Source organism: Hydra vulgaris, chromosome 01 (genome assembly GCF_038396675.1).
Source record: "Hydra vulgaris chromosome 01, alternate assembly HydraT2T_AEP".
In the NCBI taxonomy this organism is placed as follows: domain Eukaryota; kingdom Metazoa; phylum Cnidaria; class Hydrozoa; order Anthoathecata; family Hydridae; genus Hydra; species Hydra vulgaris.
In genome coordinates, this window is record NC_088920.1 from 13072460 (window position 1) to 13091856 (window position 19397).

At 27.1% G+C, this 19397-nt stretch overlaps 1 long non-coding RNA gene across 1 annotated transcript; it reads right to left on the bottom strand.

Annotated features, from left to right (window-relative positions):
• Positions 1-1199: 1199 nt before the first annotated feature.
• On the bottom strand, positions 1200-2000 carry LOC136074786 (uncharacterized). The gene is made up of 2 exons (XR_010635436.1): positions 1569-2000; positions 1200-1296 (listed from the first exon to the last, which is right to left on the bottom strand). It is a non-coding gene; the product is annotated as an uncharacterized LOC136074786 (long non-coding RNA).
• Positions 2001-19397: the final 17397 nt, after the last annotated feature.

Sequence of the window (19397 nt, forward strand, 5' to 3'; positions counted from 1 at the left end):
GACAATTATAGTTAAACAATTTGAGCAACTATATCATAAAATAGCAAGCAACTCGTAAAATATTTCTTATAAATGGTCATTATCATTTGTGGTATTAAGAAATATATAAGAGCTCAGTAATTACATAAGTTTTATTAAATTTCCCACTCATTTTAGAGAGAGAGAGAAAGAAAGTGTTTCCAAAGCAGCATGTTAACAAATGTAAAAAAGCACGGAATAAATACTAGTAACTGGTTTTATTATGTTACCAGTAAACAAAATTATTTTTAGCTTGATTCAAAGCTAATTTCCAGCATTTCTTAATTAGGCTCCAGCTTCTCTCTAACTGTTGACTAACGATTAATAGAGTAAATTTCATATCATACTAAATTTACAAAAACTAAAACCATGTTTCAACAGTTAGCTAACTAATCAAAAGATGACAAAGGATAGACAAACTAAAAAAAAAAATTAAAAAAAGAACACAATTATGATAAAAATTACAAAAAAAAAAAAAAATTATTTAGATTTAAAAGTGTTAATTGTTACTATAAATAGTTAAACTCATACTTTGCTTTGTTCTGAAGTGTCTAAAGTAAAATCAAGTTAACAGACATTAACACTGCTTGACACTGAATTCTGTCAAGTAAGTTTTCTGCACTTCGAGTTACATTTCTTACATTTCATCAACGATTAATTTTATCCTGCCAAGATCTCTTTTTTTCATTTGACAACTATTTTAAAGTTGCCTATTAGCATTTTACATTAATAACTTTGTTGAACCTAATACTATCTATTTCAATTTCACTGTTATCATATTACCAGTAATCTTACTATTGTTACAGTTGAACAAATGAACGTAAAAGAATCTTACAAATTGTGATCTTTCCTAATCAAAGACTTTATTTAAACTTAAGATTTATTGAAATCCATATCTTTTTCAATGTTTACATACATAAGTCGTTTATCAAAAATATTAAACAATATCTATTTACATCAATTATTTTTAATTAACAAAGAATCTACAATGCACAAAATTATTTTTACCTTAATGAACAAAAATAATAAATGCACAATCTTGTATAAAATATTGAAGCAATGTCAGTCAGTATATTTTACTCTAAAGTAATCATGTTAAATACACAAAATATATATCTAATATAATATATATCAAATATAAAATAAATCCAATATAAAATAAAACAAAATAGTAAACTTACTCAAACCAGTATCACTTACACCGTGTGAAGTAACTAAAAAACACTTCAGTTCTTTTCAATCACTCTAAAAAATAACTTTCAGCTCTTTCCAATAGCACTAAAAAATAAAACAAAACTTGCTTAGCTGAGTTGCCTAGTTTATAAGAATCTGAAAAAAGATAAGTAAAAAACCAAGAACAAACAAACATTTATTTTTTAAAACTACTATATTTAAACAAATTAAATAAAACAAAGAATAACGCCAATTCTCCTTAAAAGCTAAAAAAAATTTTCAGCTTAAATTTGCTTGCAGACCTTGCTTGTGAAATAAAATGTGAATAAGAAACACATTTAGAAAAGCCTAGAAAAAATTCATAAAAATTTACATACATTTGTTCTTTTATATCGCATAAATCCATGATATGATAAATCTGAAATGAAAAAATGTAATTGATAAATAAATACAAAGAAAAAAATCAAACATGAATCGAAAATCAATATATCTGATAGAGATAAGATGTCACGATAAGAGAGTAGTAGTTGTTAAATATTGTTATTTCATGTTAGCTTTTAGAAAACAAATCATGTTTGTACTTCATGGTTCTAAAAATTCAAATTGAGATATAAACAAAATGTATATACGGCAAAATGATTTTTCTCAACATGCTCAACACGTTTGCCAAGTCGCACACTTTGAAAACATGGAAACAACATAATATAAACATACATAATAACTATAAAACACAATACATTTATTCAACTTTATATAACATATACAAACACCTCATATAATATTTATATACACAATAGATACATTTTATACTATTTTAATGACACATTTATAAAATAATTACATAACACATACATATATTTATCAAAAACTTTTTAACTTTGAACATAGTATAAACATATATGCAAACTACAAACATATATAACTTGAATTGCGCGAACAAAAAATTTAAAAATAACATGAAAAAATCTAAAAAGATTCATATATATGAATATATATATATAAAAACATATATCTCGTAATAAAATATCAAATTATAATTATATTTAATTTAAATCAAATACTTATTGAATTAAGAGCAAAAAACAGATAGAAGAACTGCAATCCTTATAACAAAATTTAACGTTTAGCAACAATAAAATGTTAGTGTTTGCTCGAAATTTCAATTTATTTTTCAAACATTTTAATTAATTTTATACTTGATACAATACCGGTTAGCTTGCAGTTTTTTTGCATAAAATTAAGAAGTTTTTTTTTCTTACCCCAACTAAAATTAAGAACTAAAATTACTAAAATTACCACAACTCAAATTAAGAAGTTTTTTTTTCTCACCCCAATGAGAACCTGTTTTTTACAAATTCTACTAGAAGTTATTTAATATTAATTAATAAACATCAAAAAACAACTATTGAAATAAATATTAAAACTCGCGTAAACATGTTATAATTAACTCTTGCCGAAAAAAAAATATTTTATAAACTTTTTTATAAGAACCTTTTACAATATTGTCATGAAAGATCCTATATATAGATTTTTTTTCACTACCTTAATTTTAAACAATCAATTATTTTTTCCTTATAAAAAAATATAAGCTATAGAGTTAAAATAATAGTTTCAGCTTGCTATAAATAAAGACATTTAAATTTTTAAATAAGCTGTTTTAATTTAATTTATAACCATGTTATTCACATGAAGTAGCGGGGGAAAAAATCATAAAAACTCTGATACGTTCATAATAAACATATTTTTTGACATGTCCCTTGTTTCTAATGTTTAATATAAGTTACAAAAACGAATATTGGAAAGTAAGACAATTTAATACTATTTCCTCGTTGAGCAAAACAAAGAAATACATACGTTTTTAAGTATATCTTACAACTTTGAATATTTTAATTTTATGTAAATTCTTAACAGCGGATTATATTTTAAGAGAAGCTATTTTGATAACATTTTTTGAAAAACATGGAATATTTGGTTAAGAGCCTCTTAAAATAGAAATTTTTCGATTTTTTATTGCCCTAAAAAACTGCGTATTTCACAGATTTGCCTTTAAATACATCGATTAGTCAAATTTCTTCTGCGCTTATCAGTGTTTTTTCTTGAGTATCAATCTGTTGAAGAACTAAACTTTTTCGAATAAAATTTCTTTGCTTATACATTAGGGTTAACTATTACTATTTTCTTTACAAACTAAAAAAATATCGAGATTTATGTAAAAGTTTATTAAACTCTTTAAAAGGTTACCTACTTTTTCAGATTTTATGTGTAAGAGTTACAGCTTACGCAAATCTTCCAAAACTTTGCACATTCGTTCTGACTAAAAACAACGCTCTTAAAAAGTGATCAGGTAATACAGCAACTATTTTGATAAAATTAAGACAGATGTCTTCGAGGCGTTTTAAGACTTGACTAAAATACGGTACTTGTTGCTTATTGTTGCAGTACATTTCTTTAAGATTGACAGTTTTAAGAAATAAAAGTTTAAGATATCACAAAACACAGGCAAATTAATATCCAAAAGACTAAGACAATTATAAGTTTTTTATACGATATTAACAAGAAATTTTGTATGATGTTATGCAGTTGATAGCCAAAACTACAGAGACATGTTGGCTATCCGGAATGATAGTGGCTCATGGAATTTTACTCTTAAGCAAATAATTTCTTAAAATTACAAAAATATTTTGAAAATATTATATCAGGTTTCACAACTCAGTCATTTTCCACTAAGGGAGACATAAACCCAAGTTTACGTGCAATAATGTTTTAAAAAGCGGCCTATGTCAATAATCTGAAAACATGGTGTGGCAGTACAAAGTTTTTGTAAAACTTAGTTTTAAAGCAAAAATCATTTTTGCAAAACTTCTTGTAAAAATGCCACATCCCTAAATTGGCAGATTTAAGTATGTAAGATTACAAAGTTTTACAAAAATGTTGTTTAAGAATTCAACAAAATATAAGAGATATGTGGCATTGAATTCTACCGCAAATTTGTCTTTCTTAGTACGTAGGATTTGCATAAATCCTCCTAATTGAATCCACAATCATTATTTCACGGTATGATAACACAACTGGCAGTTTTCTTTTGAACTTTATACTCACTTGTTAGCGAATTATTAGGAACCTTTGAATTTTTATGCCTCACGTCTGAAATAAGTTTTTTCACATCTACTTGCAACCCATTTTCTTTGTTTATAATCCGCTTTTAAAATTACCCTGATATGGATTAAGAAAAGAGGGGAGGGGGAGGGAGGGAGAGAGGAATTGAGTATAAGATTATTATCAAGCAATTATCAAAATCATATTGGTGGTTCTTGAAATATTTAAAAAACCCATGGATCATTCAGACAGTCTTCATCGCAGCATTTCTGGTCGATGCTATTAAATTGAATTTTCCACCAAACGTCATTTTTTCAAGTCACCCAATGGAGTTTGATTGCGATTCGGTTTTTTTTTCATGGAAGTTTTATTATTATGATCAGAGCAATTTTCGTTATATTTATTATTAGGCTAAATATTTTTTTTTAGTAAAAAGTAATAAATTTTGAAAAGTACTTAAAATATTCCAAATAAATTATACTTTTAAATTTTACCCTAACTATGATCCCTAATGCTACCTAAATTTATGTATTAAAGCGTCATTATCGGGACGCGATTACTGTTTTATTGTTAAACTAATGTTAAAAATAAACTTTTAAATGTAAAGGAACAATAATATAACAAACTTTTTTCTTACTACTCACGTATTACAAAAATAATTTTTTGTGTAATCATATATTGAATCAACGAAAAAAGTTGATATATTTCTGTAGTCAAATTTATATATTTCCCATAAACATTTCGGAAACTAAGTAATATTTCTTTTACGGAGCTAGTAGTGAAAGTCAGAGGTGAAAAATTTTATATTTGTGGTAAATTAGGAGGGAAATAGAAGTGTTTTAAGTTGAAGCTGTTGCTTTTTAATTGGGTTCAATGGGGAGTCGGGGAACAGTAAATGATCCCTAGTGCTACTTGTCTATAATGGCTTCAAAAAATGCGAGATTAATAACTTAGTTTTAACCATGATAAAACAGTTGCTATGAATAAAATTAACTAAACTACCCTTAGAATATGATAAATTAAAAAAAAACGCTAATATAGCCTGTCTCAAGTGACTTTGACTCGATTGTCTTCTAATTTTTATAAAGGTAACATGAGGGTAAAAAGTACGCTGATATTAGTCATCACTTCCAAATACACGTTAAAATATGTCTTTAAAGCAAAATCTGAAGAACATCTAACATAGAAGCTCTAACGACCTTATGTTATACGTCTAAAAAACAATTCACAAACTATTCACAATTTAAACAGAAGTCTTTCTAAAATATTTATTGTAATAATAATTAAACAAATAATTATATTTTAGAGATATGGTTTCGGGATTTTAAAAGTGTGGCAATTCAAATAAAGCCTTTGATATTTTCTTAAATATATTTTCATGATATTTACGACAAAGCATGTTTATAAGAATTAACCATAACTAAAATAAAAACATGACTAAATTCTCGTATGGATAAAAAAACTTATATAATCTTCAAAAAATAAACAAAATTTTAAAGAATTTATAAAAGCTAGACGTGCAGATAATGAAAAAAGATAAAAAATAATAATTTTGCAAAAATCTTTTCAAGAAACCTAAAAAAGGGAACAAGTTTGGCGGTGAAAAAATCGCGATCCCTTATTAAAGATATAACTAACGTTATAATTAAAGATATAACTAACGATACAATTAACGATACCATTAATGATATAATTAAAGATACAATTAACACAATGGCTTACGTCTACCTCGATGAATTTTTTGTAAATGTTGAACTAACATAATACTCAATCTACAGGTTGATTTTGTAAATCAAAACCTAATTTTCAAAAAGATTCTTCATTTCCTTTCAAGGTCCGATGGTGATCAATCGCACTGGAACCATTTCATAAGCCTCAGTTTTAAACTTGGAGAAGCCAATACAGCTCAAATATTCAAATCCAACATAATTACAGTTATTGTTAAGCGTACTGATAATAAGATTCCTACTCAGCTTTACCCGGTGGGAAATGAGCTAGTGAACAGATTGTCGCTACCTTTGGATAAAAGACGCATTTAAGACGTAAGAAATACGTAGTAATACGTATTTCTTTAGTTTTAGATGTTTTAAACACGTCTTTAGTAATTTAGCTACCTTTTTTTGACCAGGTTATTTGCCTCGTAATTAATATTTTATTCCGAAGTCTATATTTTCACAGTTTTTTTTACGTATTTTGTTAATAATCTTTATGTTGGAAATTATTTGTCCATTAATTAATTAATCAAATTACATAAATATAAATAAAGATAAAAAATCTTTCCTTTCCAAAACGAAATGACGGTCTGAATCTTTTCATAAACAATTTTTTTCTTCAAAATTTAAACTTATTTTTAATTAAACTTTGCATTAATGCTACAACCCATTCAACTATGTCATGTTTTACTTGACAAAAAATTGTTTGACAACTGTATGACTCTGCAACCCTTTATGTATAAATAGCGAAATTTATATCGTAAATTGTTTTAAATTTATTCTATATTTGTGCTAAAAAGTTTTTCCTCGTATTTCTTCCAGTTTGTTTGTTAACCTATTTGTTGTGCATACCCGCTTGGTATAAGTTTACTTAATTTTATCCCAACCGTGACTGAAAATACTACGCTAGTAAATTGAACAATAACAAAACTCTAGTAAATTGAGCAACATATTCGTTGGTCGTTTATACTAAAAATAGTTTAAGTAATAAACTCCTACACTTTGTAGATAACAAGTTTTGTTATTATTGTAATATTATGTATAAGGAAGATAGAATTGCAAAAGTGTACCACTTTTTTTATTCGTGAAAATATGGTGTTTACTGACAAACAAGGAAATCAGTTACCATATGTTTTAAGTGTCGTTGTTTTTAAAAACAACTTCGTGATATCATATAATTGATTTTTAAACAATAAATAATTTCAAACCACAATAAAAAAAAAGTTCAACAAAACAGCTAAAAGCGAAACGTACAATTAAAAATTATTTATTGTTTTATTGTACAGCCAGTTTAATAATAATCTTTTAATTTTTTAAACAATTTTTCTTTTAAAAATTAACCTGTGTCAATTCTAACCGCGTACACCGCTCATCTTTATCCTTTGTGGAGATCAGCCGGTGACACATGTACGCAATAAGGCTTTTAAAGTTTTTTTTCGGTAAGTGCAAGCCGTTGAACTCGGCATCCTCAAAGATTACGCATTTATTTATTTTTATTTTTTTTCGTAGAATTATTTTTGGTAATTAATGTTCTATCAAATTCTTTTTATTATATTATTATTTTAATAAACAATAAAGTTCTTCATTATATTTTGTTTTTGTTTGTTTTCTTAAAAAAGAACTAAAACTTCGTTCAATCTTTAAATTTGTTAATAAAACCTTATTATATATTTACCCATAAATTAAAATTAGAATAAAACAAATATTAACTTAACCAACAAGAAATACTTCAGCTCAATAAGATTTCTTTTACATAAAGAAGACATCGTTGGTTAATTTTTTAATAGCAACAGTTTATTACGGATGAAGAAATAATTTGTATTAACTATCCTTTACATTTTTTCATAAACATATCTTGTTTATTGAAACTAATATATTTGCAAAGTCGTGTTTTGTTTAACTTTTTAACTTTACCTGTGTGTATGAATTTTGTGTTGTTATGATGTATGGTCTTATTATGAATTTTTGGCATCAATTTGTATCAGTGGTTTTGCTGGTTTTTGTATTAGTATTTGTTGTTACTGTTTGTATTTAAATTCTTGGAAACTTAAGATTCCTTTTTTTAATTTTTTTTTCGCAATATAGAACGATTTTATTAAATATAAGTTTTTTTAACGTTTCCTTTAACCTTAAAAAACTGGGAAACTGGGAGTTCTGTATGATAATAGAAACCCTGTTTAACTTTTTTTTGTTCGATTATATTGTAAATTACAATTTTGATGTTTATATCTATTGTTTATATATATATATTTATATATCTATTATATATATATATATATATATATATATATATATATATATATATATATATATATATATATATATAAAATAATATTACAAATTTCAAGGGGCTTTAGTGATCAACGATAAACTGCATGTATTAACATCCTTTAACAGAGTTTAGGGTATCAGTATTGTTTTATTAAAAATGAAGAGTAATGAAAACACGTTGAAATTGATATTATAAAATTCTATGCGATTTGTTCATATTTTAAAAGTTATACTCTGTTTTTATCAGCACCAGTGACTAAAAGTGGTCTTTTTCCACGTTTCCATAGACTTACCTGACGTTCTATTTTGAATTAGATTTTTCTTTAGGTGAACGTTTGGATGTTATAAACATTGCTCAATTAAACATAGTTTTACTAAGCATAGTTTTACTCCTGGAATTTATTTCACTTAATACTTTTAATATTTGATATTATTCATTTTTAATTAATAATAATATTATTAAATAAATAAATGTTTAATAGCAAGCTATTGCATTTATGGAAGAAAAAAAAACCTTCTTAAAATACTCGGAGGAAAATATTTTAAAAGACACAAAATTGTTAAAATGTTAAATGGTACATCCACTTTATATCCTTCAACTGCTAAAACTCAGCTACGTTTTTTAACTCTTTCAAAAAGGTTTTGAGGAAGTTACTAGTGATGAATAGATTATTTGGCATCGGTCTAATTGGTTGCTTTTTGCACAAATTGATTTGGCAATTTTTTTAAATTTTTTTATAGCTAGTTTTTTAACCAATTGTTTTTTTCAAGTGTTTTATCCTGCTTAATTGAAATAACTACAAGGTGTACAATTAAAATAACTACAGGGTCTACAATTAATTTCTGACCTCTTTTTTGTCCTTTTATAAATGTCTGTTACTCAGTTGTTAGTTATTATATTTTATTCATTTTTTTACAAAATCTTCAGAACCATTTTACTGATCAGTAGTGACTTATTCAACCATTTTTACCAGAACATTCCAGAACAGTTTTGGCGCGAAAACTTTGAATAAGTGAATAGCTTTCTTCGTGGGTGATAAAAACCCATTTTTTTAAACCACCTTATGAGTTGTTGGTGGGACCTTAAATTTTCAAAACGCTATTTTGAATATTTTATTTTGAAGCGTTGCCCATACATACTCAATGCAATAAAGGTAGAAATTCTCTGGCCGATCAGTTCAGACATTTTTGAACTCCCTATTGATGACATTCGTTGTTGCTTTTATATGTTGTATTAATTTTATCGCGGGAAAAGTTAGTCTCAGGTTCTTAAAAGAACCTTCCTCATGATAATAACAGCAAACAAATAAAATGTTTGAAAATATTTTGAACAGAGCTACTTAACACGGATATAAAAAACATGAGGGGGGATGTTAACTATACACTCTGTAAATGTTAAAGAAACCAAACTCAATACAATACTGAGGATAATTTTTTTGGGTAACAGCATTACAACTTTATATTGCATTTTTTTACACTTTTGAACACTTAAATAATTTATTAAATTAATTAGCATTGACATTAGTCTTTTTCTGTGGCATCGGTTTGCCCTAAATCTGTAATTCATAAAATTTAATGTTTTAGCGAGCATATATATATATATATATATATATATATATATATATATATATATATATATATATATATATATATATATATATATATATATATACATATATATATATATATATATATATATATATATATATATATATATATATATATATATATATATATATATATATATATATATATATATATATGCTGTTATTTAATTACCAGGATTAAAATACAAATTAAACCGGCTTAACTTATATGATTGAATAATTGTACCGGCCATCCACCAGTTCTGGTACTTACCCTCAAACCGAGTTCTATTTCTATTTTTGTCATTCCATTTCCTTCAGTTTTGCTATTTACTTTACTGGTAATCTTCTTTCCCACTTGGCCTCATAAAGTTTACAATACAATTGTCGCTTCATTATGTTAAAATTGTCATTTAATTTTTTCAATCTCAATAATTGAAAATGGCTTTTGCAGTTTATTTATCTTGATCACTAACCGTTACAGCGACTTGTGGTCAATAAAATTAATTTTATCAACGGGTTAGTAGCGGGTTTTTAATATTTGCTTAATTACTAAAAACATTGATTTGAATAAAAAAAAATATATTTTTTAGCAAATTAAATATATAGTTATTTAAAGTTAAATTTTGAAAATTTAGTATTTAAAGTTTATTAAATATTTAAAAATCAATTGTTGACAACATGCAGCAAAAAAATTAACAACTTCTGTTTTTAAAATAGTTATAGGTAATTTATAATGTATATATAAATTATAGGTAAATATGTATAAATATTTTAAAATTCTACAAGGATAGATTATTTCTAAATGTCATAGCTTTATTGCCAATATTTACAAGTATTTCACGTTTTTAGACATATTTTACCAACTTTTTGACTTTTTTGACTTCCTAATCACGGTTTGTAGATTTGGGGTTATAATATCAATGAAATACCCTATGAAAATCCATTTAGGTGGTATTTGTGTAAACAAATTGTAGCACAAAATGAGTAACTTCAAAATCCTGCATTAAAATCCAACGGACTTGTTTGACATTTAAGTTTTTATCTAGAAGTGTTCCTTTCATATACGTATATGAAAGGAACACTATATACGAAAATATTTGTTTTCGTGAAGTTTTTATAAAACATGATATCTAGATCAGTAAAAATAGAGACTTTTTATTTTTATTTATTTATTTTTTACAAGACTTCACTTACGAGAAAAATAACAATTTTCTTTCTGATAATTGATTAGAATACTCTTCAAGGTAAGACACATGGGAAAGCAAATGTTTCAAACTTTTTTTTCTGAAATAAGTTATGTAAAAAATATTTCTAGTGCAGAGATTAGATTTTCTTGCTATTATACTCAGTCACACATTTAAGGAGATTCTTGGCATAACCAGGATGAGAAGAGTCTCGTTTGTACCTATCCCAATGTACCTTGATGTTCAAGTGCAAGGCTTCTGTTACCTGCTTACTGAAAAGGCCCAATCCCATTTTTTTCGTCTTGATATAATGAAGCACATGGAAAAACACGGCATATGCTTTAGGGGTAACTGAAATCGAAAGTTTATTGTAGCTCTGTTGGAATTGAGCAATCTTGGATTCGTAGTCAGGGTCCAAATTCTGGCAAAAGCAAGAAGTCACAACATCTTTGAATAGCGTAATGGTTTGAATGAAGCCATGAGCTTGAGCAAACTTTTCATTTTCTGAAAGCAGTTGGAGTTTGCTCAAACCTCTCAAGAGCTTCATGCAGTCATTTCCATTTAAATGATCACCATGGAAAGGCTATATCGAAATGTGAAGTGATGAGGGCCATTCCTTGGCTTTGGGCCAAAGATCACAAAGAGTTTTGATCAAGTGATTTACCACATCAAGTAGTAAATCAAGCTCCATGGGTGGGATAACCTCAAGGACGAGGTTATCCCATGTCATTTAAAAAATCGAGTATTGGCAAGTGAACAACAATTTTGAAGTCTTTTGATTTTCTCAAATCTCCTCCTGCTCTGATGAATTGAAATGTTGTTTCTGATCTCAACAAAAGTTTTCAGGTGACCACAGTTTTAGAGATTTGATGGTGAGGCATTACACCAACAACATGAATGCTTGCTGCTGTAAGACTGTATTCCACATTCAATATTTGCCAGCTTGAGATTGCAAGAAATGATGAGAGTATCTTTCTGACATTCTTCTTGAACTTGAATGAGATTCAAAAAAGTCTTCACATTATGTTAGCTCTCTGAAGTGTTTTGTACAAATGCTATTAGGATTTGTTGCTTTACACTTGTTACATTGAGTGAGGGTTGAGACATCAGTTTGATAGTTTTCTAACTGGGCTGTTTGGTGGCGTTTCATCCTCCTCCAAAACAATGTGAGTGAAGCTTACTTGCAAAAAGAAACCTCCTCCATCAATTCCAAACTTCAAAATGGCAGATTCTGTTAATTTTCGAGCTAATTTAAAGGCTTCACTGAGACTGCTGAGACTTTGGCAATGAACCAACTGGCATGATTCCTTATTTTCTGTCAGAGTTATGCTGCTGAATATAAACTGATCATGAAGCTTTTGGCCAGCTTGAGCAAACTTTAGAGGGAAACTTGCCTCCACCAATCTTACAGGACTAATTTGATTCAAGTTTTTGCATTGCATTGTTGGACAGTCCAGTATTCTGCTGTATTTGAACCATATTTTCCGTCGTAAGAGGTTTTTTAAAGAGTTGCTAAGCTGATGATGGACCTAAAAAAAAAAAATAGAAAGTTCAAAATCAATCAAGTGATTAAACTAGATAAGGATTTGAGAATTTAATTTAGAACAAAATATAATAAGAATATTCTTTAAGTAAATTAATTTTTAAGTTTTTTAAGTAAATTTTTTTATTTAAATTCTTTAAGTAAATTAGAATCAATCAAGAATATTGAAGCACTTTTAGAAGGAGAGGCACTTTTAGAAGCCAAAACTGCTCATACAACTTGCTCTGCTCCTACAAGATCTGCAGCCGCAATTTTCCTCAGATTTTCATGGCGAACTTTGAGAAGCCTGCTGTGGGAGTTTCAGCTCTGAGTCTTGGAATTTGCTGAATGAATGGTTTTCTTTTCCCTTGACTTTAGCAATTTGGCAGAGTAAACACTCACAAACATTAGAAAAACGAGTTGCAGGTTTGATTTAAATTGTCTCTAAGTGGTAAAGTTTTGGCACAACGGTTGTTTTCCCATCATAAAGCTTTCCAATCTGAGATCGGCATGAGATAAAAGTTGCAAAAGGCACTATTTCATCATTGAAATCGAGATCTTTCTGAATTTGTTAAAGGATTTTTGATTTGTAGTTTACGGTCAGCTCTTGGTCACCTTTTTTTATGCAAATGTCACAAACAGATTTTCTGCATTTTTCATGGGTTTAACTTAAATATATTCACAAAAACCTTGTTTACAATTTTCTTTGTTTTGTACAACTGCCTCTTCCGGAAAAAACTGTGGATACGGACACAAGGTTCGAGCTTTCAAAAAATGCTCTTGAATCAACGTAATAAATCAAATTTTGAAAAAAGTTATAAAGAAAAGAAAACTTAAATATTTGATTGGCAACATTTTTTACTTTATTAATTTTTTCCACAGAGCATGTTTACTGTATGAAATTAGAACTGACAAAGTCCAAATTTAGATCATATAGTTTATAAATACTTAGAGATACAAATTTCCATTTGGATGTTAATGATGGATTTCAAAACACCTCAATATGGACTCCCATAGACATGTACTATTACCAACTAAAAGGATTTTCGTAGGGTATTTCATTGATATTAGGACCCCAAATCTATAAACCGTGTATTGGGAATAAAATGTTGATCAATTACATTCTAAAATAACATTTTTTGCCATTTACGTACCCATATTAATTGCAAATGAATGAAAAAGTCAATATACAATCTTTTGTTTTGACCTTTATTCTTAAATCTGACCCACGGCGGTATAGTTGATTGAATAGTGTAAAAATCTCCGATAAAGATTCGATACAACCTATCATATCTATGAATAATAAATGCGTAAGTGAAATGTTTTATATTTACATAACAGGCACTTCAGCTCACCAATTGCCACCATTTGATAAAAGCCGATGTTTTCCAATTCCTTTATAGATAGCAGTTTTATCATTAAAAAGGAACATTCTGTAATTGTACTTGTTTTATTGTAGAAGAGTTTTTTTGCTTCTTGTTGCAACGCATTTTTTAAAACTATGTTTATTTCCAATAACTTCATTTTTTTTAAAGGGCAATAAAATAGGTTTTAGTGATATATTAATTCAACATTGATAGATATAATATATAACTAGTAATACGGCGATGATGAAAATAAAAATGGCAAGTTTGGGGGCAAGCTGTTATATGACTATAACATATAACTGTTTATTTAAAACAATTATTTATTTTTTTAAGACTTTTGTGTTTGAAAAAGATTTTTTTAACTCAATTTTTTCAAATATCTCTTCATTTTCAGTATTACAATAAAAAAAAAACTTTGAAAACACAACTTAAAATTTTATATCGTGAAAAAAAAACTAAATAAATTTTTCAGTTTGTATTTTATTACTGTTTTTATTTTTTTTTTCTTGAGCCGAAATTTTTTTTCTTGACATGTTAACCTAAATATAAATATAAATTTTTTTTCTTGAGCCGACATGTTATCCTAAAGTTAAAAATTATCCTTTTCACTATTTTACGCAAATATGTGTCTTAGTTACCGATCAAATGACTGTTTTGTCCATATTATAAACAAATTAAATATTTCATATACCATTTTAGGTTAGAGTTCCCTGTTCAATAGGAATTATAAAGTTGATCAACAAAAAGCAAAAGATCTTTACTTCTGAAAAAATCGAATTATAATAAATTGTTTTTTTAAGTCTCATGCAAATAAAGAATCATACACAAAAATATAAAATTATTTATAAATATTGTACAAAATTAACACAATAAATTTTATTTCCAACTTAGCTTTATCAAATTAAAGTAGTAAAAAGGTCATATCTAAATCTAAATATATAGTAAAAATATGAAAAAATTATAATAAAAATCATTAAATATATTAAATTTTAATTTATACTTACTTAATAATTTATATTTATAATTTAACTATATTTATAATTACTTAATAATTTTATGTAAATTTATATGTTAACATAAATATTGAAAATCTAATATTTTTTAATAAAACAATACATTGTGGTAGTTGGATTAAAATTAAATGTTCAAGTAAGCACGTGTTTAAGATGGGTTTAAGACGCGTTTAAGATGTCTAGGTATTTGCAACTCATGTCAAACTATTTTGAAAAAAGCTAGTGATATGACATGTTCATTACCATCTCTCTACAATTTTCTAACGAATGTAATCAAGCTTTTGAAACGAACGCATAAAGCATTTGATTGTCCTATCTGCTAAATTGGAAAGGCTAAACTTTATAAAAAATCTCTTTTTGGACTGACAAAGGTATTCAAAAAATATCTTAAACATAAAATATCTTTCAAGCCTGAAGCTTTTTAAATCCTTACTTTTTATCAATATAAAAAAAGATGTAGGCATTGTTTGTCAATTATAGCTTGAGGTTTCAATCATTTCTGCAACTCGCAACAAGACGCTAAAACTCGCTTTGAAACAAGATTTGGTCAACGTAGATTAATTCAAAACAGATTAAATTGAATTTGCTGAGATGAAGACAAAGGTTTATCTCCAAAAGAAAATGTCTTTCCTTAGCCAAGCAAAAGGAGTGAGATTATTTCCAGTAACACAAGTAATAGTAGTTAATTTTATCGTCGCATAATCTGCATAAAATATTGAAAGATTTTTTTCAGCATCCAGTTTTCAACTTTACAACGACAAAAGGAAAAACTGAAGAACAAAAACATATTATTTACTGCAAAAATATGGAGGATTCAAGTAACAAGGTACTAACAGTGATCAAAAAAAACTTAACATGCTAACAGGCTAAATAGCTCAAGACAGAGATGTTAAACGTCAACTCATTGATGCCATTGATTAAAAATCTACTTGAAATATACGAGAATGTCAAAGCGTTGAATATGATTCAAGTGGATGATGTGGAATTTTTAACGTTTCTGGAACGTTTCATTTGATCTTAAAACAGGTAGTATAACGTTTGGATTTCAATCCCGATCAAGCAAGCATCTTTGCTGCTCCCATTAAAGCATCTGGTGCAAATTTAGTTTCAACATTCTATTAGAAGGTGGATCTTTAAGATCTTTGGCACATTGAAGGAAAGATAGGTCAAGTTTGTTACTAATGGCTCAGTTTTAAACTTTGCAAAAAATTTGCAAATGTAATCAAAACACTATTGATCAAAATGGACAGTGCTCGTTTAAGATGTTATTTCCGATATCGAAATCCATCTTTTTCTTGGAATTGTTAATCATCTTTTCAAAAGTTTTTTAGACTTGTGGCATAGAGCCAGAGAATAACCAGCTGGTTGTACGTTCACCTCCAGCCGTAGCATAATGGACACTTCAGAGGCAATGATTGCTATAAATTGTTTAAAAAACGTTTTTTAACAAATGGTTGAAAAAGCTTGCGCCTATAAAGTCTTTAGTGTTACTGAAATCTTAGAAATATGTAAGAACTTATTTATTCATGTTTTTAAACAAGGCTTTTTATTGTTGTTTCAAAATATGAAGAAAAATTGATATTCGAAAATAGTTTTGAAATTTAGTTATAATGCAAATAATAATTTATTTAGCAGGTAAATCAAAGGGTCTGTTTTAAAGACAAATTGACTTGACAGGCGTCAAAATTAATTCACTTCAATTGTAGATCAACGTAATTTTTTGCAGTTCATGTATTTACTAAAAAAAGTATTTTTTTTTCGGCTTCCCCTTCTTTGTCTGTCTCTCTTTTTTGATTTTTATTGGTCTTTACTTTTTCATCTACCGTTTCTTACCTGCTGGTCACTTCATCTTTATTGTTATTTTCTTTTTCAACTTGCTAATTTTCTTTCGTTCGGTATTTCCACAATTTTGTATCCGCAAACACTAGTTAGATCATTTTGTGTTCGACCTTCACTTTAGATTGACATTAAAAAAATCACTCATTTCTTATTATTTATTGAGCATATATCGGTTTGTTATCATTTGTCTCATTTTCTTAAAAATTTATTTCCATTTTTCCTTTTCTCTTTATTTCTTTTTTCAGCTGGATCTTTTGGCAAAACTCTACAAAAATGATCCTTTTTATTGAATTCTATGATGAATTCCACAAAAACACATAAATATTTTGGTTCTCAATAAGAAACATATTTATGTGTATTTATACTTTGGTTCTAATACAAAATAATTTAATTATTATTGATGTAATTTGTTTTTTCAAGCACAATATGTGGTGTGTATAAGTGTGTGTGTTTGTGTGATTGAATGTGTGCTTGTGTGTTAAAAACGATATTATCTTTTATAAAATATACATTTTTTATATCAGACTGTTAATTGTTTAATTGTAAGCTTAAGTTTTAATTTTTACCTAAATTAATCTCGAAAATATTTCTATATAAATTTCTATATGCAGAGCAAGGTTTTTAAGTTCAGCTTTTAAAAATATTATATTGTCTGAAACTGTAATTAAGGTGTATTTCGTAATTAATTTGTTACATAAATAAAATCGGCTTTTATTTAGAAAAATAATCACACGAGCATGCGCAGTTGTCCATCGGACAAATAAAAAGTTTTTATTACGCATGCTTACGTGTGTTTTTTTACCTTTTCTTTCCTTTTCCAATAGAGAAACGGATGATTGGAAACTCGCTTTTCAGTTTTGATGTGATAATGAGTTTTAAAAAGTATACCAAGGTTTTTATAGGGAGAGTTACCGTGGTTTTTATATACTTTTGTCGTTTTTGTCAAAACCACGCCTATAAATTTAATTGTTTTGGTTTTTTTTAATTTTTTTGTGATCAATACTCAGTTAGTGTAGAGTTGTTGAAAGTGCAATTTTTTTTGTTTTTTTTTTAGTGTAAAAAAATATATTTAGTTATTTGTCCATTTAATGATAACTTATTAGCGCCAAACCAGGCTTTAAAAACTTTGTAGCTCAAAATAGACTCATCTAAAGGTCATCGATTTAGGTAAAGGTCATCAAAATGATTATCAAAAGAGGTAGTTGAATAAAATAAAATCGTATCATCTGAAAACATTCAAAAAATGTAAAGGCTTTTAAATGTTTTACTATTTGTATTAATATCGCCCTCAATTTTTTTAATTAAAATGCAATAGTAGAAAGCATCGAAAGCTTTTACAAGGTCAAAAAAGGCTCTTAATATAAATTTTTTCCCAAAACAAAACAATTTACCGAATAGTTTTCAAGGACATTTCTTTAAATTTGCAAATAAAAAGTTTTTTGATTTTTCTTTATTTTTTGATTTCTGAATTGTTTAAGTGATGTCGAATTTTTATTAAGTGAAAAAATACGGGAGAATTAGAATAACTGTTTTCACTGTTCCTGTTTTTAGAGATATATACAGATATGAGTTTGTCAGGATATTGTCTATGGAAGTAAATGAAGTTGAAGTGACTTAATAAGGTTTATTTATAAATATGAATATACCGTGCTGAAATAAATCTTCTAAGAAGAGTTTGTGTTGCCGAATTCATTGAATTTCGAACTGTCCATGTTCACGTCTGCCAGTGAAAACGATGTGAACATTTTTTTTTAGTGTAATTTTTGATAAAGATCTGTTTCAAATAGTTAGAAAATTCAATAATATTGTCACCAAGTGGTTTAAAGTAAGTAGTTACTATGATGCGTTTTTTATTAAGACTAGTAATTTCAACATCAATGTCTTTATTTTTGGGTGTGTGTGTGTGGTTTTTAAGGCACTCCCAAAATTCCTTATATTTATTTTTTTATATGTTTTTTACATTTTATATTTATTTATTTAAACTTTAACCACGCTTTTCCTTTTTTAAAAGAAATTAAAAATTAGAAATTTTAAAATTTGAGTTTGTTGGAGAAGATTCGTTTGTACCCCCTGTCCCGCAAAGTAGGTGATTTTCAACTTATAATCAGTTTTGTTTGGAATATAATCGGCGAGTCATGGTACATTTCTAGTCATCGTACATCATAGTACGATTGGCACATTTTAATTGGTATAATTATAGTTTTGAGAACTTTTTTTTTTTTTAAGAATGCAATCGGCACTTTTGAGAGATTTTTCCCGTCCACCTCATTAATTACTAAAATTATCTCCTGCTTAACCCTTTGCTTATTTGCAAAACTCTTTTTAAAATATTTAGCCATACCTAATAATAGCGTACTCATTAAACCTTGCTAAATCTTTTGATATATTCCATTAGCTTTTTTCTTGTTTCTAGTGTTTTGTATATATATATATATATATATTATATATATATATATATATATATATATATATATATATATATATATATATATATATATATATATATATATATATATATATATATACATATATTATTCTATTATAGATATAATAATATATAGTCATAAATGGCTAAAAAGCCAATGACATACAAATTGCATTGACTGTTTACAC